Source organism: Pinus tabuliformis, chromosome X, assembly GCF_031772625.1.
Source record: "Pinus tabuliformis cultivar Carrire ecotype Pingquan chromosome X, CPIR1, whole genome shotgun sequence".
NCBI lineage: Eukaryota > Viridiplantae > Streptophyta > Pinopsida > Pinales > Pinaceae > Pinus > Pinus tabuliformis.
In genome coordinates this window covers 1,617,115,233-1,617,141,886 of record NC_142308.1, presented here as the reverse complement: position 1 = coordinate 1,617,141,886, position 26,654 = coordinate 1,617,115,233, and positions in this window count along the sequence as shown.

Sequence of the window (26,654 nt, the reverse complement as noted above, 5' to 3'; positions counted from 1 at the left end):
ACAAATAAATGACTCCACCGTACAGAAGTGCCAAATGGTAACCCACACATTCATGCATTAACATATAAACAACTGAAAACTGCATATCACTTTAAGAATATAAGCAGAAATTGGTCAAGAGATAAAAGTACCATTTATGACTAATCCTACCCATAAACTTCAAGAAAAAACGATTTATCTCTACTTGTTCTAACATCTACTAAGACACAAAAGTGCAACATCAGTAGCAGACATTAAAATGCAAACATTAATAAATCTCGATCCATCCATTCATCAAAAACCCCCTCCGAGGGTGCAAAAGTGCATGTTCTGATGACAAGTTTTTTGACAAATTTCCGGACCCTTCTCCAAATGCCTGAGAAGGGTTTAAATACTGCTAACTAATTAATCTTAATTACATAAATTTAGGACACGGTTTCAAATGACCGCCCTTCTACTAAAGCAAATTTATTTCTAAAAATTGAATCTAATTTCTAACCATTTTTGTACTTGCTCCTCAGTGCTGCAAGCAATGCAACATTCGCTTGGGAAGAGTCGGCTGGTCATCTTCTCTTTTCGTTTGAGCTACGAAAATAGAAATAACAAGAGCTGGCACCGCTTTCTGGCAGACTAGAAGATATTTTCGAAAATCTTCCTCTGGCTTGGTGTATTCACTGTGTGTATACTTGGTAATAACCCAAATTTCTCTCAAACTGATTGTGTTGTTGCTATTTTGGTTTCTGGCCTTGCGAATAACTGAATAAGTTAGGGACTTTGCTCTCTGAACAATTTTCTGTATTGAAAACTGCTTCCGTTCTTTGTTCCAGGCTTTTCTGGTGCGTTTTCCACTCTTTAGCATTTTTCTTTTTTCTTTACCCAGTCTAAGCTTTAGGATATTTTGTAAACATGCTGCTTTTCTGTGCCTTTGACTCTAAGTCTTGGATGTCCTATTGACATCATTATCTGTTGAGTGATACTCTGGAATCTGTGGTCCTGTTGCATGTGGCATCGGTTTGCGAAGGCATCTTTACTCTGTTCTCCGAGCATTGACGCTTTCCCCTTTTCCTTAGATGTTTCCTGCACATTGTTTTATGTTAGTTGTTGTCTTACAATTTACGCAAAGGAAAAGATTAATGACGAAAAGATTGACATGAAAGCTTTAAGCTCTAATGAATGCATAATCATGACACCCATAATGAACTAACTCTTCGAAAAACACAATGCAATCCTTCTTGGATACTTTGGCATACAATCATTAATTTCTTTTAAGGCGCGCGCCCAATTTTGGTCTACAGACAGCTTTCCTTGAACATTGTGTCGAGGAAATTTTGCGATGAGTGATTTCTGTGACTCGCAGCGCAGTATCGAGGATTGCGTCGTCAAGATGTGTCATCGCAGGAATTGATGATCGCATACATCGCAGACCGCAACATCGCAGATCGCGATATCGCAGATTGCGCTTAGTCATCCAATCATTGTGTGCTGCTTATGCGATGTTGCGATATGCGACGTCGCATATCGGCCGTCAGCGATTCCTTAAGTTTTTCATTTAAGAGCGCTTCACAATATATGCGATGCGATGAATTTCATGTCACTTCTTCACAGCTTATTATGTGCATAAGAAAACATTTCACTCTCTTCTCGCGATGCGATAAAACTTTAGGGAGCTAAAATACAAAAATTTTGATAAAATGTTTTTTTGGATTTTTTGTTAAGGGTCCCCATTTGCTTGGTGTTATTGCTAATACCAAACAAAGAGCGGGGTTGTTGGTGACCACAACAGAGTCAAAGGGAACAACCTGAGTGATAACATAATGGTGACTCCACTGGGGAAAATCATCTGTTTATTCCTGTAAATCCCCAATTTTGACCAGTTTGCCTTTCGCTTAAATCTTTTTTGAAAAATCCAAAAACAAGAAATCAAAATAATCAGAAAAAATCTCAAAAAACCCCGTTCCCTGGAGAAGATCTCCCTTTCTTCAGGATTATTTCATGCTTAGATCTGGTCTGTGTTGGTGGGCAGAGATCAGACCCTTCAAAGTTTATATATCCACCGGGTGACTCCACATCATCCTCATAATAAAGACTCCACTGGAGAAATGAACCCAAAAGAAATTTATGAGCAGATCAGGCTTTTGACCTGGATTATTATCCAAGAGGTCATTTTCTTTCTCTTCCATAAAATTTTGTTGTACATATTGTTTAAATTTGACTTTTATGATTTTCCCTTTGAAAATATTGAAGAAAACCCTCCTTGCACATTAGAACAACAGCCTCTAAATGCTGCTGAAGATCACCTTATAGCCACAGAGGAAACAAGTGTCAAAGCAAATCATCCTATCCCTGTTCATATCAAGCCCAGTCATTTAATCCCCATACACAATCCCGTGCCTCGTAAGGTTCCAGATAGATATAAGCCACTCAATTTGCCTCCCGTGCTAAATCCTTTGCCCAAAAATCATCCCATGTATCTCCTAAGATTTGATGGAGAGAATGGAGTTACTGCCCAAAAGCATGTCCAGGCTTTTGAAGATTATTTAAATATTTTTGAAGTAGAAGATGAGGATGTTAGTATTAGGCTGTTTGCCCTTTCTTTGCAAAGTGAAGTTAGGACTTGGTTTAAAGCATTGCCTGAGGCAAACATCTCAAATCTTAAGAAGCTATTCAAAATCTTCCTTGATAGATGGGTGATCAAAGTCAATTACCTCATGCTCATAGAAGAATATAATCAGTTAAAAAGGATTCCAAATGAATTTGTTCAGCAATTTTCTGACTGATTCAATCAAGTTTATCATTCTATACCATTGAATATAAGACCTCCCCCTGATTTGGCTCTACTTCATTATCGAGCAACATTTGATCCAGAAATAGAATTTCATCTGAGAGAGAGAAGTCCATCCACTATGCAACAGATGCAGAACATGGCAATAGATGTAGAGGTTAATCTGAAAGTTAGGGAGAGGAAGTTGAAAGCAGAAAAGGAGGAAAAACTTGATATTTTGGTAAACAAAGCAGAGGAATTAAAGCAGATATTCACAATAGAAGTTGGATGTTTCGAGCACCAAAACAGATCTGTTTTGCAAAAGGAAAGTAATGATATTCATGAACAAACCTGCCACAAAACAGATGACATATTCATACCGCCATACATGATGGAGCAGTCTCTTGATATACTATATGAATATGATAGCTTCTCTTCTTTCAACTGCTTGCCAAAATACGACGAGTATGATGATGATTATGAGCCTAATGACCAAGTTAGCCGCGCAAAGGAGCCATACCTTATTTTGGCAGAAAGCACAGTTCAGGCTCAGCCGCCTGAATCCAATGATCAGCGTGCCCAGTTCAGCTATGAAGAAAAGGAGGAAAAGGCAGAAGATTTTAATTTCAGCAAAGGAGCCTTACCATTTTGTGTCGAATCCTTTCAGTTTATTAGGGAGAATTATCATACAGTTATCACTGTGTTCTGATATTGACCATCTAGAGGAGAGTCAAATCCTTGCTCCTAATGCATTACATCTAGATTTACAGTCTCAAAGCGCCACTGAATGCCAGATTGAGGAAGACTCAGAAACAACAGCATGTGACCAAATCATCCAAGTAGATCCCCTGCCTGGTGAGTTTCAGCCATCTCAAACCTTTGAAGAAGAAAAAGAAGATTCAGCACAAATCGGTCAAGTGCCATCTCAGCCAGCTTTTAAAGAATTGCGAGTATCATTCCATGCTTTGCATGATCCATCTGATGGCAAGATGTGTAATGGGATAAATCACTACTCTTCTCCGTCAGCAAGCTACGAGGTTCAATATCAAGTTGTTGATCATCTCCAAATTCCGAAGCATGATAGCTATCCCAAACTTTTGTACGGTTCTTTAAATCAATCCAGCAATGATGTATATATGCTGTAGGACCCTTTTGAATAGTTTCTTAGTTTAGCAAAGAAGGTCAGCAGTTACCTGATCTTCTCAAAAATTTACAAAGCCACATCAGATTACAAGATATCCATTTCAAATAACAGCAAACACAAGCAGCAAAGACCATTCATCTTCATAATGCTTAAATGGCAGCATTGGCTATTTCATTTCACCTAACAACAAAGTAAGTGCTGGTCAGGGTAGGTAGGTAGGATTAATAAGGCAGCCAACCAAGGGAATTTTGCAGAATACAGCAGCAATTGAATACAAGGTAGTCTGACCTGTTGTTCTTGGCTTTTCACAAGGAAAAGCAATCCCCAAGTGGAGCCACTGTTAGCCTCCTGTTGCAACAGGGTTTCATTTTTCATGATTGACATTTTTACATGCCAAATATGTCATACTTTGCAAGCTGCAGTGTTCCATATTTCCACAAGCTGACGTGAAGTATGCTTAGTTCAAGTACCACTGCTGTATTCCAATTTTGATGAGTAGTTCCAGTTTTGAAGAGTTCTCATTTAAGGGAGATCCAAACAGTCTAATCTTGGTCTCCCTAGGTTTCAATTTCTTGTTTTAGAATATAGAGAATAAAATCTGACCAAACAGTTTAACCTTGGCAGATTTGTAGATAGGTAGAGAATCAAAGGGACCCAATTGCTTAATCTGGGCCCTTAACTGCTTAATCTGGGCCCTTGGTAGAAATAAGTGTAGATTTAGATAGGAGGGCAGTCCAAAAGAAAAATTGTAAAACTGGGTTTGCAACCCTAAGTGCACCCAATTCAAAAGAAGAAAAAAATGTTACGAAAGTAGGCTGGGTAGGTAGCTGTGTGGTTGCAGAATGATGACTTATGATCAATTTTGTGTTTCAAAGTGTTGTATGTTTTCAGATCACAGTGCAGTTAGTTTTCATTCAAAAGAGCTCAAAGGTGGACATCACTAACTCCCCCTCTTCTAATTCCCCAAGTCACTTACTAACTTCCCAAAGAGGTCAAGATTTGCTTGATTCCTCTTAGTTTCATCATCATCCATATCAGATTGCCTTGGTAAAGATCTGCTTCACTCAAGGATTTTATTTCTTTTCATATTATTTTCCCCAAAATTAGCCTAAGGTCCCTGACCTTAGCACCTGCTTATCATATCCATACTAACTATTAACTCTAGTATATAACTCCCTATCAGTTTTCCCCTTTCCCCTACTAAAACTATGAATATAAAATTCCCCTATGTAAATATCCCCTCCCTGGCAATATAGCCATATTTTTTTCAAAGACCGGGAAAAAATGGTCCACCTGGGGCTGTTTTTAGCCCATCCAAGTCATAGCAGGAGTTAGATGACACCTGGTCATGCTAGCAACCTCTCCCCTATCCCTAAAAACCCTCAAAAAACCCTCTTTTCTGCCCCCTTACCTTAAGTTTTGGCTATAAATACATTAACCCGCCCATTTTAAACCCCATAACCCACTTTTCCTAAGTCTAAAACTCACCGCCGCACATATTAAAATGGGAATATTCCCCGGATCCCCGCCCTTATACCCCCGCTGCTTCATAGTCGCCGCCAACCATCTGATCGTCTTGCGCCCAGATCAACGGCTGGCGGGCCGTCCCATCTCCGAACCGCCCGAAGGTTAGCGTCCGGGAGATGGGCAGTATTTCTGCTGTACTCTCGCCACGCATCACTTCCTGGGCTGTGGCGGAGCCCCTTCTGACAAAACCACTCATGCCCAAAGGCGGTGCGCCCAGAAACCATTTACCGCCCTCTCCCCTGTGACGTAAGCCCCACGTCACCTGCTTGCGTCACCCCCCGCTGAGTCACCTGCCACGTGTCCTGCCACCATGTTCCTGCCACCGTACATGCCACATCATCGCTAACATCACCCACCGTACGAAGTCACATCCGCTGACCTCATGCTGACGTTATGCTGACGTCATCATCAGTTTTTTGGCGCGAAGGCGAAAATCGCACTCCGGAGCCCCGTAATCCGTTTCTGAGGCAGTTTTTGATGAACGATTTGCGCCGCTGGATAAAATAGGCCAGAATGGGGAATATTTAGGGAATCTTTTCATTTTTCAGCCCCCAGGAAGCCCGAAAGGCGACATATGACCCATTTTTCTTCGCGAAGCTTGCCGAGAAGAGCAGAAGACAGTTCTGAAGGAAACAGAGGTCGAACAGCGGCCATTGATTTGTGATTAGACCCACAGCAAAGGAAAAAATTGACCCAATTCATTTGTCAAAGAGTATCAGAGGAAAGAGAAGTAGCAAAGTGTACCAGTTAAAATTGTTTAATGGAAAACTTCAGTTCCCAAAGCAGGTTACATTGAATGGCAGCCAACAAAGTCAAATCAAGCTGTGTAAGCCCATCCCAGCTCTCAAATCACCGCTAAAAACATTAAATACCACTGAACAACAAGGGTGCAGAGACCAATGCGCAGTTATGAAAAATGGACAGCATAGAGCCACCAGGACAGACATTAACTCATTTTGATACAGCTGCTCCCAGCGCAGCTGAAGATATTTTATGCATTTATTTCTGGATAGGATTAGGTTAAAGTAAATATCTTTCTTTCAGACCTATTTAGGTCAAACTGTAAATAAGTAATTTGGAAGAGTTTTTCCTATATATGCCACCCTCTTCACTATTTTAAGGGTTGGAAAATTGAGAATTTTCACTAGAGACTCGAATTGTATACCTGGGTTTTTTCTATAATCAAAGATTGTTGAAAGCTTGGAGAGCAAATTGCCTATTGTAAATGAATGTTTTTGGAGATATGAAGATGGAATTCTTGTGCTGCAGTCTGAAGCAATAAGTGCATCTTACCTCTGTTTATTGTTTACCACTATCTAAATAGCAGAATGAAAGAATAGCTTAGAATTTGTTTAAGTACACTCTATGCTCAATTTCTGCTGTTTCTGTATGTTTTCCTCTGAATGAATTGGTTATGAATATGAATTCCTCCTGGCTCATATTTACCCCAGTTCCCCTGTGTTTTCCAATTATCTAGGGATTGTTTACTGCCCCTAGGTAGAGCTCTCTTACCCCCATCTGTTAAGCTGATTGAGAGATTCTTAATTGCCTCTCATTACTTAGCATTCTTTCCATCATTTAAACCTGAAATATTGTTTCATGCACAACTATCTTGCTCCATTTTCCCTCTCTTATGACCGAAGAAATGCACCAGCAGTTCTCCTCCTCGACTCCACGCCCAATGGTTTGAAACTTCCGGACTATGCCTTGCCTCTCTGTCTAAAAACATCAATTTTCACACCAAAAACAAAACAAAAACCCTTTGAACTTAAAACCTAGCCTAAAATCCTTTTCAACAAAGCTAAATCTAAAAGAGAGAGCCCTCTCTGATTGCAGGTGGGCTAGAACCTGCAATCCAAAGTTGGTTCGTGGTTACCTCGGCTGTATTCCCTTGGGAGTCAAAGGGAACAACCTGAGTGATAACAGTCCACACGTCGTTCTTGGACTTATGCTCCTCAATATCCTCCCCAACATGTCAATTAACCATTTCAGCCATATGTTTCCCAACCTCCTAAATGGAATAACCCATCACAAGGGTGGAGGCCTCAACTCAACCAACCTCCTACTTTACTGCCTCCACCTCCACCTCAACCACAAATCACTCATCTTGCTCCACCCAAGCAACCTCATATGCCTACTCAACCCAATTCGAACCCGAATAACAAGCAAGCACAACAGGTCTACAGTCGAGAGACATCTTACCCTACTTATGTTGTGGATATTTAAGAAACCAACCTTAGATCTGGAAGAGTGCTTCCGGATAACCAACCTCCATCTCCACCTGAAGAGCCTAAAGAAGAAAAGGAAGAGAATAGCCCTCAAGTAAATCCACCTCATTTTCCTGAGAGATTAATCCATTCTAACCAACACACCCCATAAGAGACTGAGCTTCTAGGAGAATTGAAGAATTTGTGTTCTAAAATACCCCTCCTCCAAGTTGTTAAGGATGTTCCCATCCACAATAAGCCTATCAAAGAGAAATGTTTCAAACACCATGGGAGGAGAAAAAGAGACACCCCTACCATCAATTTTATTGGTCAATTATCTAATTTGATGTTGGGGAGAGTGATTTATCCAAAATATCTAGACCCTAGAAGTCCAGTAGTAGATGTGCACATTGATGGCATCATTGTCCCTCATACCCCGATTGATCTCGGGGCTTCCATAAATGTGATGACCAAAAAAACCATGCTAAAACTAAACCTCCAAGGATCCTTTAGAAAGACCAATACAGTGTTGCAACTTGCAAATAGATCCACAGTGGCTCCTGGGGGAGTTTTTGAGGATGTGATGGTCTCTATTGACTCCTAGGAGTATCCTACTAACTTCTTGGTTCTCCAACCCAAAATCAAATTCAATGATTATCCTCTCATCTCGGGAAGGAAATGGTTAGCCATTTTTTATGCTTACATTAGTTGCAAGGTTGGGAACATGACCATTAAGAATGGGCATTTTTCTAGAAAATTGGTATTGTACACTCCTGCTCAACCATCCATTGAGCATGGCTTACCCCTATGGTAAGAAGAGGAGGAGGAAGATGAAGTATATCATACAACATCCCATTCAATATGTTCCCTAGATGTTGTTATAGTAGGGGGTAAACCTGATGAAGATGACCTCATTGACCAGATTCTTGAGAACCAACCCCCCAATACCATGCCTCTTGTTGAGTTTGTAAAGGAGTTTGAGAGTAATCCTTGGACTAAATTATTCTTAGCTGACCCAAGTACTGCCCACGTCAAAGTTGTATAATTTCATCCATATAGAACATTAAATATCAAGCCCTCTCTCTCAGCCAACCAAGAATAGAAGTTTTACAAGATGTTGAGAGAGCACTTAGATGCTTTTTCTTGGAACTATAAATAAATGAAGGGGGTGCATCCTTCATTTTTTACTCGTCACATCAACATCAAGGAGGGGTGAAAACTTGTGCACCAATATTAGAGGAGAATGAACCCAACCCTCAAGGACATAGTAAAGGAAGAATTGAAAAAGTTGTTGGATGCAGGGTTCATATACCCCATCTCAGATAGTGAGTGGGTGTCCCCTCTACTTTCGGGCCAAAATAATAATGGGAAGTGGAGGATCTATATGGATTACAAAGAATTGAACAAAGCCACTAAGAAAGACCGTTTCCCTTTGCCTTTCATTCGTCAAGTTTTAGATGGACTTGGAGGGAAGAAGTTCTTCTCTTTCTTGGATGGATTCAGTGGTTACAATTAGATCCAGATCAGCCTTGAGGATTAGGACAAAACTACATTCACATGTCCTTGGGGTAACTTTGCTTATAGGGTCCTACATTTTGGTTTATGTAATGCCCTTGCCACTTTTCAAAGCGAAGTTGTTGGGTGCGAGATCCCCCAAGGGAAGTTTTGGGGCTTAGAGCCTAGATTTTGGTCAGTTTGTAATTCCAATGTAAAGACTCTGCATTTTGTAGGTGCGGAGCGTGTAGTTTGTAAAAGTGTCATAGGGTTATCTGCCCTCAATTTTGTAATGTAATGTCATCTTTAGAGATCTACCCATGATCTGCAGACCATGGGATTGTATAAATAGAGTGAGGCTCTAAGTTGTAAAATGGGAGCTCAAGTAATCTAAGGATGAAGAACTGAGTCTTATCTGAAGTATAAAGTCAATTCTTTAGGTCATAGAGTAGGAAAAGGCTCTGCAACTGAGTGCGCAGAAGCTTAGTAGTTCGTAGCTGAGTGTGCAGACCGCTGCAGCTAAGTGCATAGGTCGATTCGAGTCTGTAACCATGGGAAGCATTAATAAAGAGAAGTTTTACCTCAATTCTATGTATTTATTTCTATTTTATGCATTGAATGTATTGGGTATAAATTGCCTTTCTCCTATTTATATGATGCGTGAACATATGTTTCTATGTTGATGAAGTGAATGGAAGATAGAATATCTGATTATGCGAAGATAACTTTGTAGGAAGATAAGTAAGATATGCGGTGTAGTTTGGGGAAATAGCACAGATCATTGCAATAGCAACACGAAGTCACCTTAGCCCCTGGTTAGGGTTGTGTGAAGGCGATTGTAACAGATTGCGAGCGTCTTGTAGGTCAGAACAATGCGCGAAGTGACCTATGTGAAGGTAGGTACAGTTAGACTGCATCGACACCTCAGACATCTCAAGGGTGTGGAAACTTGGTTCCAGCATCCCCCCATACTGCTTTGGGTGGGACTTCAGTCTGCGCACTGCGGGCTGATGCCGAAACAGCCAATAGTGTAGGCATTTGTTTGGCTAATTAACTCTGAACCTAGGTCAAGCCCCAACAAGCCAACAAATGGTTCTGTTGCCGAGACCAAAATCTACATAGAGATGTCTGATGTTGTATCATTGGACTCCAACTAAGAAGGAAATTGAAGGCTAGTTGGACAGGAGAATCCACAAGTTCATGGTTCAGGAGAATAGGTATCTCTGACTATCAAAAGAAGAGTGGTTAGACTGCTACATGTACATAGAGATCCACAAAATCTTCTTCACATCGTTCCCTACTAAGTTGTACGAGTGGATCATGAAGCTAGCAAATAGCCAAGGAAGGTGGAAGTTCGACGGTCCTATTCTATGGACCCCAAAGTTGGTGTGCGGATTGGAAGCATCGAAGGATAAGATCACGCGTGTCGTTGATCACTCGCTCGATCGAATTATAGGAGGATTCATTACTAAGTTCGCAGTAGACACTTCAGTCAGCTATAGTGAGGTAGAGCGATGATTTCTCAAAGGACCGCGAGGTAAGTATGTAAAGTCTCTGAATACTTGGATTAAAATGTTATTTTGTGAAAAGAGGGTTATGTAATTAAATTTATGTTTGGGGCTGCACAAAGTGGAAAAGCTTATAGGAATGAAGGAATTAAGGGACCAGAAAACAACACCTTGATTTCACCTCCACGAGGGGATGAGGAAGAATCACGAAGGTATCTCCGGGAATGGTGATCCATTTGATATGGAAAGTCATGTCGTGCATACCACTCCCACCCACACCACCACCAGCGTCATCGCCATCACCTCCATCTTCACCTGTACAACCTCTGCCACCACCACGATTCAATATGGAAAGTATAATAAAGTTGCATGTGTTCAAGGGATTGGGAAATGAAGATCCAGACCAATTTTGGTTCGTGGTAAGATCTGTATGGGAAGCACAAGGAGTTACAGATGACAATATAAATAAATAAACACTAGTTAGCGCTCTGTAGGATCATGCACTGACCTAGTATATTAAGCACTCAAATGATAATCCGAATGCAGGAATCACAGATATCCAAATTGCGCTAAATAAGGAATTTAGTAGGCAAAATTCTAAAGCATAGTCCATCATTGGATTCAAATAGATCTCAATGCTACCAGGTGAGACTCCTTTGGAGTTGGATCAAAGGCTGAAGTGTACGATTTGCGAAGCTAATATGAATCTGACGGATGGGCAACATCGCAAATAGTTTGTAGCATCGCTAATGCCCCATTTAATGAGTGCATTATCTCAGCAGAAGCTAACAACTCAGGCAGAGGCCTTAGAGATCACAATGAGGTTGCACGAAACCCCGATGCAGGATCCTAACTTAGGAGTTCAGCAGATCCATGTGCAGTTGAAAAACTTATGCCTTCAAATGCAGAGTCTGAAACAGGATAGGACAGGTCGACCAGAAGTGCATGAAGAGGTGTGGTGCATAAAATGCAAGGGTTAGGGTCATGAAAAGTACCACTGCCTGATTTTCTCACATAACCTCATGGGAGGAGGACTTATGCCGTTAAGGTAGTAAGCGCAAACAGGACATAGCGCGGCGCCTGCTTTGTGGTGCGCAATTTGTCAAATAGGTGGAAAGCATGCTATGGACAACTGCCATTTGTTACAGATGTACATGTAGAATTTGCAACAATTGTTCTGTAATTTTTGTAAGTCAGTGGGACATGATGAGTGCACTTGTAGAAACTATTAGCTAATGATGGATAGAACCCCCACCTATAGATTTTAGGCCATAACACGACCCCTAGACCAAAATGCAGGAGTAGTGCAAATAGGATTTCAGGGGCACAGACGAGGCTGAGGTGGAAGAGGACCTAGGAGAGGTTGTGGACAGTTGATATGCTATAATTATGGAGGGCTAGGACATTATACCTGCTATTGTATGAATCCAGCACACCCGTCATGTTTATATTGCACCTTGTTTGATAGCTGGCTAGCATACATGACAAGGGGGTACTACCACCTCCCCCGACTCAAAACCTGGATATGATGAGGTCTGAGCCACACGAGGAAGATCCAAATGTGAATTATGCTCTAAAGTGGAATCGTGAGAGGAGATGATAAGGGAAAATAGCCAGAAGATAGTACTTAGGTTCACAAAGCTCCGGTGAAAGAAGCAGAGTTTGGTTTGGAGCACACCTGGGAAACCTTTATGGAAGCTAAGAAGAGCTTCACTGATGCCTCCACTTCAGGAAGCAAAGATAGACCAAAGCCAGAGATGGACCCATCTATGCTCACGACATTCTTGGAAACATGTATGAAGTTACTGCGTTATAGTAAGGCTATAAAGGGATTACAGGAGCTCATTAACAGATGCATTGGGACCGGACCAGGAGAACCACACATAGTCCAAAAGATTTGAAATCATAAGATGAGGATGGGAAGAGAAATGAGGCTAACTGCACAGATTGGAGACTATGAGATGGACCAAGTAATTATGGATTTAGGATCGAACACGAATGTTCTGCCGAAGCAAACATGGGAGTGAATGGGGAGACCTACACTGTAGTGGTCTCCTATTCAATAGTGAATATCGAACCAACAGAGGATAATACCCATGGGGAGATTGTAAGGAATTACTATGGATATTGAAGGAGCGAGTGTGCTACTAGACTTTGAAATGATAGAGATTGTTGATGACAGCAATCCCTACCCCACGCTCTTAGGAATTGATTGGGCCACTAACATGAATGGGGTGATTAATCTGAAGAAGCGCAAGATGATTTTTGAGAGGAAGTTTCTACGCATAGTTATCCCCCTAGACCCTGCTGAAGGATCACACTATACAGAGTCGGTGAAGACTACGAAAGTGATGATGACTTGGACTGCATCTACAAGATAACTGCACGGGAGCAAGATTGGGTATATCCCACCGTGGATGGATGAACTTCATGGGAGCGCGAAAGCTCCTGTACTTCATATTTTGATGAGGAGATAGAGCGATGGCAAAATCGATTACACGAAGTAACCACGATGAACTGTAATATGATGACAAGATCATTACATTGTGTATCGATAGAAGTAAGAGATCTGCCTACTTATGATGGGTTAAGTGAGGTAGATACCTTCATAGATAAATTTGAAAGGGAAGTGCCTGAAAAGAAATGTTTCCAAGCCTTTAATTGGGTACTGTGCGCTACGCCCGTGAGGTGGTGGGGTACACACAAAGGGAGCTTTGAAGACTGGCATGCATGTAGGAGGATGATGCGCACATGGTTTTGGAAGCCTAGGGAGAAATTGACAGACAAGTATGATGAACGGGATGGTCCACATGTGCATCGAGCCCAATGGGTGCAGACATATGGAAGACAACCTACGCAGATGGACATGAACTTCGCACTGAGAGGTATAGTCAATAAGCATGTGTTGGGGGGACAAATGTGCAAATGGCTATTCATGTTGGACAGAAAGTATGTGGGAAGAAAAATCACAGAGAAGGTTATCCACGCGGAAGAATTTAACAAGGTTTGCAACACGTTGAACAAGGTATGCAATGTGCAGCGAAGTGATTGGGACCTGTGCATACCCACAATATTATGGGCTTATAAGACAATATGTAAGAAATTGACGGGACAGATGCCTTTTAGGATGCCCTATGGAGCAGAAGCCGTAATGCCGATGGAATATATCGTGCCTAGTCTGCACATAGTAGCACTCACAGTATGATGGACCGAGGAGCCCTAGAGGAGAGGCTCACATCATTAGAAGAGCTCAAAGAAGAACGTTTTTTGGCTGGATTCCACCAACAAGTACAAAAGCAGTGCAAAAAAGGCTTGGCATGATTGACATATCAAGTTGCACACCTTTAAGGTGAATGATTTGGGGTTCTTATATGATAGTATGTTTGATAAGTTCCCAACTGTAGAACTCAAGGGACTTGATGAAGAGATCTAGTAGGGTAATCTTAGGCTCCAAGCGCTCATGGATGAAAGAGTTTGGTTGAGGAAGAAAAGCACCATTGCGCAAGCAGAAGTCAAGAAGTTTCAAGAAGGAATAAAGAAGGACTTTCTTGGTAGAAAGACCGTGGTCATAAATTAGGATGAGCTCGATTACATTGATAGACTTGGGGACTACTACTGATATTTTATCAGTTTGATGCATTGGATGGGACCATATGTTATTAAGGAAATCACACATGGTGGTGCAGTACAATTGGTGAAATTAAATGGCAAACTCTTCCCAAGTAAATGATAGTCGGTTGAAGCCATATACAAGTTGCCCAGCCATCTCACTAGCCACAGGAAGCATAGTCTTAGCGCTCCAGGTAGCTAAAAGGAGGTGCAGGACTATAAACTAGTCTTCCAGGGAGCTTCGCAATGTCAAGACTGTGCGCAATAGCAAGGTGTCACAGGGTCCGTGACAGCGCAAGGGTAGCTGCACTACCACGTAGGTTGGATGGAAAGTAACCATTACAGTCACTATTCATGATGTGATGTTTGGTTTGAGACCAAATGGAGTGAGCGGTAGGAATTTGAGACGAATTTATGGGCTAGATTTGGGAAAATATACCGCCAAGGGAGCATTAATGGACCAGATTTCGGGGGAACGGTTGAATTCGAATTCAAAAGATGTTATAAATTACAAACGGCTACCCAGCAAACAACACTTTTCCATTTGAGAGTTGAGTTGTTTTGTGCCCAGAGATTCATGAACCCAGATCTATTTGATCTTTTTAAGTTGAAGGCGTTGTTTGAGCACTTACTTGAGCCATTGAGAAATTTGTGGAACAACAATATGGCAGCATCCGAAGCAATGAATGACGAGGAGGCCGCGCAGGCCATGACAATAAGAGATGCCCTAGAAAGCACCGGGATAGTCAGAAAAATCCCTAAATCGCCATTCACGTCGAGACCCAAGAAAGACAAGAAGCCTATGGTACCGGTGCGCATGTCCCCTAGAAACCCGTTGAGAACCAAACTTACCATGGAAGAAAAGGGGAAGGCAATCAATTTGGAAGTTGATGAGGAGGAGGAAGTCTTTGAAGAAATCCTGGTAGAGGAGGAGGAAGACATAAAGGTGGACATGGAAACCTAGGCTGCCTGCGTATGTTCCTCCGCAGAAGGGGAAAGCAAGGGTGCACAAGGACCTAGATGAGAGAAAGAGCTCCCTGCAGACCTTGCTGGTCCCTGAAAACATCATTTTCAATGGATTGCAATTGGGTTGAGTGCTAGTATTAAAGTTTGAAGACTGGGATCTCACGGACCATGAGAAATTCCCACATTTGTCAACAGCACAACTCATGCGCCAGAAGAAAAACACAATGCCAGGAGTTATATAATTGGAGTCGTGCTAGTGGCTGCGAGATGTAGAGAAATCAGGGTTGTTAAACCTGCTCTGGGTGTCGCATTACCATCATGCCCCATTGACTATTTCTGTCATCAGGCAGCTACTCAACCTGGTGCATGATGGGTGTTTACAGCTAGAGGAGCCTATCCCCATCATGGATCGTCTGATTCATAGAATTACCTAACTTCCTTGCAAGGGGGAGGATCCAGTGAACATATCCAAGGGTAAAAGTGATGATTTGGCCATCACGGAGGCCATGAAGAAAAAGTTCAAGCTAGAGAAGAAGAAGAGAGGATACACAATCTCCAGCATAAACAATGTTGTGGTCAAAGTTGCAACGCATATTTTGGCTAGGAAAGTTTTGTGGAAGTGTCACGCAGATGAGGTGTCCACACCGGTGGTTGCACTTTCCGCACAGTGCGTAGAGGGGGTCTAGTTTAACTAGGTGGATAACTTGTTCAGTGAGTTCCTGGAAAATTGCCGCGACGCATAGGAATAGGGGAAGACTTTCCACTATGCATGGCTTCTGCTATCCATAGTGCTAGTGGCTTGGGAATTGCCCAAGGACATCTAGTTCCCAACGATTATGCAGAATCTTCCAGAGGCAGTGAAGTACGTTTCACTGTGGGAAAATAAAGATGCGCAGACCATCAGAGACAACAAAATATTCTTGGTGTTCATGGAGATGAACATCAAAATGGGGATTAATTGAGAGCCGTGATTATCGCCCACTATCTACAACGGTCTATAGAGCTTCGTGGAGTTCAAAGCGGACTTCTATCATGTGTATATTAGGGTGCAGAAGGACCCTGTGAAGACTTGGCATGAGCTACCTTCCCTGGCAACAAACAATGCCATATTCATCATGCTTGAGTCATGGCTGCTGGAGTGGTGCATTCCAGCCAGCTCCACGATGGAAGCAGAGAAGTTCGCTGCAGAGGGGAAGAAGGAGGAGGCAAAACTGTGGATGGCGTAGTTAGCATAGAAGAGAAGGAACGAAGCAGTAGCAGTAAAGGCCTAAGCAGTGCGGGACGCCGCGAAGGCAGCAAAAGAATAAAAAAAGCCAATAGATAAGGAGCATGAGGGCCAGAAGTTGCCTTCACCAAAATAGGAGACAGAAATAGAGGAAGGTGGCATGGACCCATAGATAGCGTCCACACAATTGAAGCGACAATGCCCAATAGAGCAAGTGGGGCCGCAAAAGAAGTCAAAGGCCTCCAAGATTTCTTTCAATGTGATAACCCTCACTAAGGGGGATCTCCATGAAATAGGGGAGACAGTACATGACGTCACCGCGGAGGCCCTCCAGTAGTTCGTGAAGGAAAACCATATGGTGTTTAGGACCCTTGGGGCACAGATACAGGAGTTGTTGGTGCGCATTCTTGAGGAAGGGATTCCCTTTCTTATCAATGGCTACAGGTTGAAGATATATACAAAACCCATTTCTAAGGAATAATTCATCAACATAATCAGCAGAGAGCTCAATGTCATTGGAAGTGGCATAGCTTCCAGTCCACAACATTTCTAGATACATTTTTCTGGGGAAAAAAGGAAAAAAAAAGAGAGAAAAAAGAAAATTAAAGGCTTGGATGAAAACCTTTATGAGGCATCTGAAGCCAACTCTTGGGTTTAAAACCTCTTTGAGGAATCCCATGAGTAAAGAAAAAAGAGAAGAAAAATAATAAAGATCCCTAGGTGAAAACCTCTCTTGAGGCACCTAGGGCAAGCATATAGGTTGAAAACCTCTCCTGAGGCAGCCTGTGTGTCTCAAAAAATTTATATATATATATATATATATATATATAAGAAAACAAAGGAAAAATCATAGGAAATGGATCTAGGGCATGTCTGATATTTTTTTTGTCATTTTGTAGGATTGAATATAGTGATAGATTCCATAGCTATAGTGCCAACATCCTGAAGATCCTCTTCATTCCTCCCTCCATCCACATCATATCCACCATCCAAACTCATGTTATCACCCCTCTCCATCATCCCATTAGCTAAAAATTCAAGTTTCACCCCCTCTCTGGATTGGCACAAGAAGGACCTATAATTGCTATAGGAAGATCTTGTAGTGCTACAGGAGGGCTCCGAAAAGCTATAGGAGGCCTCTGAAAAGATACAGGAGGGAGATCCGAATGAAAGGACCACCTAGAATGACCTTGAAAAGGATGAATAAGGTTCTCCCACCATGGCCCATGATCCATCCATCACTTAGACATCCTAGTTCATAAAAAAAAAAAAAATAAAATAAAATATTCGCTAAAATCTCTCCACTCTGTATTACCCCTGTTAAAATTTTCTTGAGAAACACATAGAGCACATCCTCCATTTCCACAAATCTACACCACTCCCTCAGAGTCCTATAATTTCCCTAAATACCTTTTACACACTCTCTCACCACCCCCATGCAACTTGAATACCCTAGAATAAAAGAAAAGGACTGCTACAAGAAGAGAACCTCCCTCTGTAGCAACCTGTGCACACATCGCAGAAAGCAAGAATCTTGTTTTTTATCCCAACGGGGCTCTCCACTAGTAGTAGTAGCTTGCACATCAACAAGATACCTACAGACACAACAACAACAACAATCAAATATCATGAGGAGCAAAGAAGATATACATAGGAAAGAAAAAACACATCAATTCAACTCCCTTGATGACAATAATAAGGTCTAGCTTTAGCATGAACATCCCTGCATCAGTCGATCATGAGGTAGGCATAGGTATGGAAAACTCACATCGCCTCCCTATGTGTAAATAATGAAAAATGTGTAAATTTCGAGAGGATGTGTTTTAATAAGCTGGAGGTGGCCAGTTAACTTGGCCACCCTTGATTATTAAACAAAAAGTCATGGTAAGCACTCATGCAATGTGGATGTATCACATCAGTCGAGTTAGGATAAAAAAGACTGGGTGGTGATTACAATTAATGACGGAATAATTACTCTGCGTGTGGACAATGGTCCAAAAGAGGAAACCTCGTGAGGCTGCCAGGTCATCACAGCACTCCAAGCCTAAGCCGAAAATGGCATATTATGTACTGTGGCTCAAATTATTTTGCATTTATGCTCATTTCAGAAACATTTAACGATAGTACGAGCTCGAGGTTCCATCGAGGAGTTTCAAACCCTATTCTAACATTTCTACAGGAGGAAGCTACATGCAAGACTACAACTGCTGCAGGAAGGTTGAGAGACTCCTACAGGAAGACTAAAAGGGTGAAGGAATGCTACAAAGGGTCGAATTGGTCTCCAATTTATTATCTTTATCCGAGGCCATGTGGTAAAAATTAAGTGCACCCCCTCCTTCATCCATCCACAACTTGTATGTTGGTGCACTTTAAATTCTGCAAGTAGCATTAAAATTATGAAAATGAAATATCTTCTCGGGTTGTAGATTAGAGGGAATGTAGGAAATTGTCAACAACCAAATATTTCAACCCACTTATACCACTGAAATATACATCAAGGATATTACAAGAAGTATCTCTCCTTCATTTAGATAAATACATAGAGAAGATATGGCAGGAGGATTTAACAGAAGGGAACCCTCAGACACTAAAATAATCCATCTCCACCCTCTTGTGGTAGAAATTTTTAGAAGACACCAATGGCTAGGATTCTTTGAAATGTTGAAGGGATATGATGATGACATTACATTTGAATTTTCCATGGCCCTGAACTCACAAACAAAAGTCAGTGCCACCACTGTGGTGAGGGGATTAGCTATTTCACTCAGCCCTGAGCTAATTAGCAGAGTGACAACCCTACCCCTAGGGATCAAATGGGGTAGAGAAGACAAAACCACCAGTTCCACTACTAAAAATAACTTCTTCACTACCAATGAAAAACCTATCGAAGAAAAGAATGGATTTAGGAGGTAAATCCTACCCTATCCTTGGGATAAGGTGTCCTACCATATCCTAAAATACATCTCCTGTGAAGGAAGGTTGAGTGTGGTTTATCGCTATCATTTTAGATTACTTCATGAACTTAGGTTTCAAGCATCATTGCCCCTAGCTCAAAGACTCAGTGTACCATACTTTCTCCTATAGTCCATCAGGGACATGAGTCAAAAAGTGAGAAAGGGAAAACAACAACTCCTAGGCCACCATGGCCTCATGAAACTGATAGTGGTGGATGCCATGAAAAAACTAAGAATCAATGTCCTTTGGTCCAAATTCATAGACATGGATAGAGAGGTCATCATTCACACATAGACCCTCACACCAGATGAGACCCCAGCCTCTAGTGTTGGAGGAAGAGAGTGGAATGAAGAAGAATAAGAAGGGGAAAAGACAAAAGAGGAAATAAAAATAGATGCAGAGAAAATAGAGGAAGAACCAAAGGCAAAGGTAGAAAGGGAGTAAGATGAAGAGGAAGAGGGGGAGAAACAAGAAAAACTAGGCCTTGAGAAAAGTATTGAACCTAGAGAAGCAAAGGTATCCCCAGAGAATGCAAGTTTGTCTCCGGGACACACTAAAAAAGAGGTAGCTACAACCTTGTCTACTTTGAGCACCCCAATCAAACCCAAAAAGAAGAGGAAAAGGAAAGCTCCATTCTACGTTTAGACCAGGAAGAGCACTAGGATCAATCAAGGAAGGCCTCTAACTCCCACAAGGGCCCCTATCACAATTGAAGAGTCCCCAAGTAAGAAAGAGGAGATGGGGCCCACTAAAATAAAAATTGAAGAGGTCACCTCTCCAAAATCCATAACAAATACTCTTGTATCATACGTAAGGAGGCCCACCACTAGATCAAGCTCCTTAAAACAACCCAAGACACCTACCACCCTCCAACAAAAATAAAAGGGGAAGCTATAGGAAAAATAGAGTGTGCTACAAGAAAAATAGAGAATGCTACAGGAGGAATAGAGGATGTTGCAGGAGGGGTAGAATGAGCAACAGGAGGGGAAGAAGGTGACACAACAGCTATAGGATGGGGCATCTTCCCCAAAAACATTAGAGAAGGAATTCCCAGAGCTAAAGGAGCCTATTCCACAACCTAGTTTAAGCTCCTATTATAAATTCATCAAAGGAGGGGGAGTTATTTCCCAAAAATTTGCAGTCCCACTTTTATTTGAACTAGATGCAGAAAGAGGAAGAATTCGAAGATGGATGAAAATTGCTAATTCTAAAAAGGTGGAAGAATTGAGAATCATGGAACAAAATATCCATGAAATGGGCAAAGAATTAAGTGATCTAAGAGATAAAGATTCCACAATGAGGGAACAACTAGAGGGACAAAATAGATGGTTGAGGGAGAAGCTGCAGGAGAAGGAAACTCATCTGAACACAATGGCAAGCCTATCCATGGAGGCATTGCAGTGAATATAGCCATCCAAGTCTTATGCACTCTTTCTCAAAGAGTAGTGGATGCAATTCCAAATCAAGACCCTAGCACAACATAGATCTATGCCATTTCAAGATTACAAACAATTCATTGAATTATGTAACCAAAGTAGCCTAGAAGACAGAAAAATTGGTTGAGTTCTACATGCATACCCTCAACGTGACTTATATTAATACTTTGGATCCCAATGCAGAGTTTGGAGATATGCAACTGATGGCCCTATCATCTTGGATGACTCATGAGGAGGCAAGAGCTAATGAAGTGAAGAGAGTCATGTCAAAGGAAGAAAGGGAACCGCTATACATCAGGGCAAAGAAGATAAGCCCAATGATTGTCATTAGAAATCATCGCATCATCTCCAATGGTGTTGACCTAGCACCCAAATACCTTGCCACATAGGGGCAAGCCATATCACATTTTGAAGAGACACTTAAGTTGTTAGGGACAGAAATCCAACAAGCCTGCCAGAGGAGATTGGATGCCTTGCCCCACCAAATCATGGAATATTACTCTCCTGAAAGATTGAGGAATGCATTGGAAAGGATACCCTTATACAAAAGACTCATGCAAAGATTAAAATTCACTTGGATTGGGCTCAAGCTCAGTCCACCCTTGCTACTAGGCCTATAGGAAGGAAGAAATGAGGCATAGGAGAGGAAGGAGTGGACATAAATAGAAAATAATGCAAGCTTCTATCCTCAAGAAGGCACACCATATAAGGAGCCTTGGGATGTCATAGAGGCCACCAGGGCCATGTAGGACACGGACATAAACGACCGAGTTTCCTAATGGATGAGCAATAGTTTCAATAGGGGGGTGATGATGAGGCTTATCAATAGGTATATCATAAGGGTCATAATTCCATCCTCCAGATTTAGAACTATCTCTTTCTAACATTTATTTACATTTTTTGTTATATTATGCTTAATGAGAGGGGTGAAAGATTTTCTTCTATGTCATGTGGCCTAATATGGGTTAAATGTAGGAAATGGAGAAATTTTGAGATAATTTCAAAGCAAGAGCTCGGGGTAGATAGCAGGGAGAGATTCTAGGAGGTTTTCCACCTCCTTAACTCCCTCAATCAACCAAAATTGTTGAAATATGGCAACAAGAATATTCAAATTTAATTTGTCCTTGAATTGAATTGTGAATTAAAATCGAATTTAGTCTTAACAGCTACTTGGAAATAATTAATTAATTTATTTTAAATCCATTAGTTGGAGAAATTCAAGTTAGAATTCTTTCTGAAGTCATGCAAGAGTTATCCCTTAAAATAAGGAGATAAGATTGAGTTACATTTTAGTTGTAATTAGTTAACTCAGTTTACTAAGTTAAGTCCAGTTAAATTAGTTCCAAACTATTTGAGGAACTAATAGTGAGTAACAGTCAGTTGATGCATTAATGCACTCAACTAGTGGTACTCTAGTTAACTGAAGATTCCCTCATTAGAAACTCATGCATGTCTATTCTGAGAAAGACCTAGTTGAGATTAATGTTCAAGGACAGTGTACTATTAGTTGCATGTGTTTTCTCATGGATAATACTCATGCATGCAGTCAAGGATTTAATCCTGGAGGATTGTGCAGTTTTGAAGTAGCTTTTCCACTTGGTAATAGGCAAATCATCCAGAAGGAACAGCACAAGGAAATAGGAGCTCGGGGGTAGAGAGTGTAGAAATTTCACCATAGATTAAACTGATAATGCAATATACTAAAGCAAAATACTTGATCTACTTCTACAAACAAACTTGCGGAAGCTTAATCGATTTTGAGCAAGATCAAATAGAACACATATAACAGATGAAGAAGAAATCAATCACACATGAAACATAGAAGAATACTATGGGGAAAGCCTCAGCTAAAAACCTTGCTATCTATATTAGCATACAAGTGGAAATATCTCAGGATTACACAAAGCTTTAGCTCATAATCTATCTAGATCTCAGTACAATCCCTCACTGCTACTCATAGACAGAATAGACAACACATATGCCTTCCTTTAGTCCTCCAAGCCTCCTATTTCCTTGCACAGTTTCTCCTGGGTCCTCCAGCTACCACCTATGTGTAATAATCCCTCACACACTGCTCTAACCTCTGAAATAACTGCACAATCTTGAAGGAGTGAATTCCTTCTGTATGGATGAGTTTCCTTTATAGGAAAATTCCTCCAACTGATAGTACATTGTCCATTCCTTTAATCTCAACTAGGTCTTTCTCTGAACTAACATGCATGAGTTATTTATGAAAGAATATTCAATTATCTGGAGAACACTAGTTGCATGCATGCATGCATTAACTGACTGAACTCACAATTAGTTCCTCCAACTGTTTGGAACTAATTTAACTGGACTTAACTCAGTTAACTGAGATAACTAATTATAACTCAAATACAACTCATTCTTATCTCCTTAATTAAGGGATAACTTCCTAAATCAAAGGGATAACTGTTGCATGTCTTCACATAGACTTCATGTTTGATTTTCTCCAACTAATTAACTCAAGATGAATTAATTAATTATTTTTCAAACAGCTACCGAGACCAAATTCGAATTTTAATTCATGGACTAATTAAAATTGGAATATATCTTGAAATGCTATTTATAGCAATGATATTTTTAGCATTTCTATTTTTTTCTATTTCCAATAGAGTTGGAGTATATCCTAAAATGCTATTTATAACAATGCTTTTTTAGCATTTCTTGTTGCCATTTTCAACACTCCCTCTCAAAAAGAAAGGAATTCAACTCAAACCCGATCCTGAACCTTTGGAATGTTTTGCATGCAACACTTGTCTCAAGTGTTGTTGCTCCAGCAACTGTAGAAACAAAAATATCCAACCTGGATTAGAATGATGCCTCTGTCATCAAAGTCTCTTACTGTTATTGCCTCTGTCGACTGAAAACTCTGCACTTTTGTGCCCTTTAGTATCTTACTGCTTTAGCCTCTATCACTTTGATATCTGACTACATCAATCACACTGATTCCTCTTACTGCATCCATGTTGCTACTAGTCCTTTCTCCCAGCACTGCATCTGCACTATACCTCCTCTCATCATGTTGCATCATGCTGCCCAATGCTGCACTGCAACTCAGTTACTAAGAAGTAAGTAACTAATCTCCCAAGTGACCTTCCCGTTGGGCTAGAAACACCCTCTGATGCTGAAGCTCCCTCTACCACTGACAAATGCTCCCTCTCTGACCTCTACGTTGCTGCAAAAACTCCCTACATCTCGCACCATTGCACACCTCTCTGTGCCATCCTGCACTGGTGCAACAGTCATGTGCCTCTCACATTTTTGCAACCTGCTAGCTCTACACTGTCTTGGGACTCCTCCACTGTAGCTCTCTGCCACTCCATCCGCATCTGTCTCTAACCACTTAGCCAGTCCTACTACTACCCATCGGGGCTCCCGTACCAAGGTCTAATCAAAGAGGTTGGGTACCTCAAGGATCCTGCCCCTATTTCAGCCTTCTTGGGACTATCACTCCACATCGCCCCACCTCCCTCTATTTTTAGCATTTCCCCCCTACTGGAGGTCTCTACATGAGTGGATGCCTCCACTCGGTCTCCTCTCAGCTTCTCCAATTGTGGCTGCTCCACAACCTCCGGAAGCTGCTTCACCAATTGTGGCTCCTCCACAATTGTCCGAGACTTCTTTTAGCACTGCATGTTGAGAGGTAATGTACTCTCCCTCTCAACCACCAAGTCTACAACATATGACTTGCTCCTCAAGGCTTTGCATGCATCTTGAACCTCAAGAGCATACAAGTTCTTGACTCATGAACTGATCTGCTTCACCTATCTCGTGGTGAAGTGTCTAAGGAAAACCTTTCCCTTACTAAAGACTACATCATAACCTTTGTCTTCCAACATCGCGATTGATACCAAGTTCTTCTTCAGTCCTGTCACATACTTCACATCTGTCAAGGTAATGCGAGCTCCGTGCTCCCTCTGAAAAGAAATTGTGCCCACATCTAAAACACTATACTTTTCATCATTACCCATCGTTATGACTATCTTGAGGTATTTCTCCTCCAAGGTATTGAACAGACTCTTATCTCCAGCCATGTGGAATGAGGCTCCACTGTCAAGAAAACAACCACAACCTATCACTGATGAAACCATGCATGTGATGAGGGTAAAATACAATTCGAACTAAGAGGCCAATGCCTCACCTTCAAATCCTTCCTTGGATCCCTTCTTCGATTTCTTCAATGGAAATTTTTTTGCATAATGGCCCACCTCATGACAATGAAAGCATCACACTTTTGATTTGTCAAAATTCTTCCCACCATGGGAAGAACTCGATTTGGGATGAGAATCCTTCTCCTTCCTTTTCTTTTCCTTACTCGCTAAGGCACAATTTTCTTCATCCTCCTTGGATGAAAAACCATCTCTGGTGCTTCTCCTTATCTCCTCCTACATCAAATCCGACCAAAGTCATTCCCAATCTGGCAGCTTCTCTCTTCCATTTACTGAGTCTTGGTAGCCATGCCAGCTCTTAGGAATACTGATGAGAGCAACACTCACCATGTCATCATTAGCTGTCGTGATTCCTACACTTCCCAGCTCATCCCTGCATGTTGTGAGCTTGCTCAGATATGTAGATATTATGTCGCCCTTTTCACACTTGACTTTCCGAAGCTTGTCTTTCAGTGCCAGCTTCCTCTGATCGTTGTTATTCTGATATAGATCCTTCAATGTTTTCCACATTGAAAACGGTGTCTCCTTCCCATGGATACTCGAGACAATATGGTCTCGAACTCCCTCCAGAAGGATCCTCCTCGCTCTAGCCACACATTTCTTCCATTCCTCCAATTCTTGGGCACTAGCAACTGTTAGCTTGGGGACTTCTTGATCAATGAAGTCCTTCAAACCATTGGCCTCTAATACCGCTTCCATGTGATCCTTCCAAGCTATATAATTTGAGCTGCCATCAAGAGCATACTCAAGTCTCAAACCGTTGAACGCCATTGGTGAAATTTGAGATTTGATAAGAATTCAATTTCTATAATCAGGAACTTCAAACTTAGAACTTCTCCCTTCTTTGTATATTGTTCTTTGCTTTGATTAACTTGGCTCTGATACCATGTAGAAATTTCACTGTAGATTAAACTGATAATCCAATATGCTAAACCAAAATACTTGATCTACTTCTACAAACAAACTTGTGGAAGCTTAGTCGATTTTGAGCAAGATCAAATAGAACACATATAATAGATGAAGATGAAATCAATCACACATGAAACACAAAATAATACTCTGGGGAAAGCCTCAGCTGAAAACCCCGCTATCTGTATTATCATACAAGTGGAAATATCTCAGGATTACTCAAAGCTTTAGCACACAAGGTATCCATCTCTCAGTTCAATCCCTCACTACTGCTCATAGACAGAATAGACAACACATATGCCTTCCTTCAATCCTCCAAGCCCCCTATTTCCTTGTGTAGTTTCTCCTGGGTCCTCTAGCTGCCACCTGTGTGTAACAATCCCTCACACACTGCTCTGACCTCTGAAATAACTGCGCAACCCTGAAGGAGATAATTCCTTCTGCATAGATGAGTTTCCTTTATAGGAAAATTCCTCCAACTGATAGTACATTGTCCATTCCTTTAATCTCAACTAGGTCTTTCTCTGAACTGACATGCATGAATTATTTATGAGAGAATATTCAGTTATCTGGAGAACACTAGTTGCATGCATGCATGCATTAACTGACTGAACTCACAATTAGTTCCTCCAACTGTTTGGAACTAATTTAACTGGACTTAACTCAGTTAACTGAGCTAACCAATTACAACTCATCCTTATCTCCTTAATTAAGGGATAAATTCCTCAATCAAAGGGATAA